We start from the raw sequence: 2,599 nt of genomic DNA, 5'->3' as shown, positions 1-2,599 counted from the left end.
TTTTTTTTTTTTTTTCCGTTTTTACTGTTAGGGAATATCATAGCATTATCATAGCATTATGCAGCATAAGGCTAAAACACAGCACTGGAATGTAGTCACAATTTTCAACTGCTGTGGCTGTTGTAGCAGATACAAAATGCTATCTTGTCAAACTTGAATTGTGCATGTGTTCTGGTAGGCTCTGGAAAGGAGCTGTAGTGTGAGTAGCTGGCACTTTGCTCTGTCACTGTGACATCTGTCAGGTGTAGTTCGTGGTGACTGGAAAAGGGGAAATACCACTGCCATTTTCAAAAAAGGGAGAACAAAAGACACAGGGAACTACAGGCTGATGAGCCTCATGTCAAGACCATGGAGCTATGTTAAGGCACAGATGAAATGAGGTAATCTGAGACTGCCAGATCAGCTTCACCAAGGGCAGATCATGTCTGATCAATCTGGCAACTTTCTACAGTGGAGTGATGGCACTGGTGAATAAAGGAAGAACAAGTGGTGTCATTTATCTGGACTTATGCAAGGCTGTTGACACGGTTCTGCACCACATCCTTATTCCTAAGTTGGAAAGAGATGGATTTGAAAGCTATTTGGTGGATAAAGAATTGGTTGGATGGACACAGCCAGTGGGTTGTAGTTGACAGATCTGTGTCTAGGCAGAGGCTGGTCACTACTTGTGTCCCCCAGGGGCCTCTCTTGGGACCAGTGCTTTTCATCACCTTTTTCAATGATCTAGGCAATGGGATTGAGTGTATCCTCAACAAATTTGCTGATTACACAAGGCTAGGTAGTGCAGTTGATAAGGCGGAAGGAAAGGATGCCTTCCAGGGGGACCTGGACACATTCAAGAAGGAGTGGGCCCAAGAGAATCACAAGGCCTCACACAAGGCCAAGTGCAAGGTGTTGCACAAGGCAATCCCAGACATGAGTACAGAATGGGAGAAGAACCCATTGAGAGCAGCTCTGTGGGGAAGAACTCAGGGCTCCTGATGGACCAAAAGCTGGGTATGACCCAGCATTTTGCACTTGCAGCCTGAAAGGCCAATGGTATTCTGGGCTGCATCAAAAGAGAGGTGGCCAGCAGAGAGAGGGAGGTGATTGTTCCCCTCTACTCTGCCCTTGTGAGGTCCCATCTGCAGTTCTGTGTCCAACCTTTGGGCCCCCAGCGCAGGAGAAATGCAGAGCTGTTGGTGCAGGTCCAGAAGAGGGCCATGAAGATGGTCAGAGGGCTGAAGCATCTCTACTATGAAGAAAGGTTGAGGGAGTTGGGCTTGCTTAACTTAGAGAGCAGAAGGCTCAGGGGAGATCTCATTGTACTCCTCTCCAGTACTTGAAGGGAGCTTACAGACTGGAAGTGGACAAACTTCTTGCATGAGCAGATAGTGACAGGAGAAGGGGTAATGGTTTTAAACTAAAAGAGGGAATTACGTTAGGATGTTTACTTAGAGGGTGGTGAGGCACTGGCACAGGCCGCCTAGAGAAGCTGTGGACGCCCCATCACTGGCAGCATTCAAGGCTGGGTTGGATGGGACATTGGGCAGCCTGATCTAGTGGCTTGCAACCCTGCCTATGGCACTGGATTGGAACAGGGTGGTCTTTAAGGTCCCTTCCGACCTAAGATATTCTATGATCTTGCTAACATCATGGGACTAGGTCCATTCTAGGCTTTCTATTTCTTGTGAATTTCACAATGCTGTACTACTATACTTTAGAAGTCAGAGCAATTGACAACTCAGTACATCTTCCAGGACTGTAAAGTTTCTGTTGCTGCTGCTGCTAATAGTGAAAGGCAAAGCTGAGACATTTAACAAAAACAAACAAACAAATTATGCACACCAGAGTCAAGAAGTACATGTGTTTAGCTGCAGTCATCTTCTGCACAAATTAATAACAATACTATAAAAATATATAAAATATATTTAACACTAATAGCATTTTAGAATTTCACTTTAAGAGCTTTTTTTTTTTAATGGTGTTAATAAGCAGATTTTCTACTCTAATAGTAAACTGTGGAAAGACATTGTTTCTCTTTACATCAGCATCTTACATAGTGTGCAAATACAAATCCTCTCACATTCTTCTTGATATAGTTTGGATCACATTCAGTGGTTAATGGACAAGGACATAGTATTATTGTAAGTCAAATTTTATATTATGAATATGAAGATATTTTGAGTGGAAATGCAAGTCTTAAATTACCAAAAGACATATTTGGGAAGAAATGATGTCACTTTTTAAAGCTTATAGTTTTCTCTACTAGCAAGTATTTTTATGCTGTAAGTTGCTCATTAAGATCTATTCTTTCTGTTTTGGTAGTTACTTGGTTTTGTTGTTGTTTCCCACACTACACTGTGTTTCAGTCTCATACAAACTGCACTGTGTTGTTTAAAGGAAAGTACTGATCCTTTTCCATTGTCCTTGTTTTTTTTGTTTTTTTGTTTTTTGTCTGTTTGTTTGTTTTTTGTTTTGGTTTGTTTTTTTTTTTAATTTAAATTGTCACTCTATTAACGTGTCATCACCCCAGTTTCAGCAGAGAGAGTGTGTGCTGAAGTGCAATCCTTTTTATTTTTCCTTGTGCAGACATAGTAGTTGAAGTGTTTGTGGTTTT

The sequence above is a fragment of the Meleagris gallopavo genome, chromosome 5 (assembly GCF_000146605.3).
Source record: "Meleagris gallopavo isolate NT-WF06-2002-E0010 breed Aviagen turkey brand Nicholas breeding stock chromosome 5, Turkey_5.1, whole genome shotgun sequence".
NCBI lineage: Eukaryota > Metazoa > Chordata > Aves > Galliformes > Phasianidae > Meleagris > Meleagris gallopavo.
The sequence above is the reverse complement of the archived record's forward strand: the minus strand, read 5'-3'. Positions refer to the sequence as shown.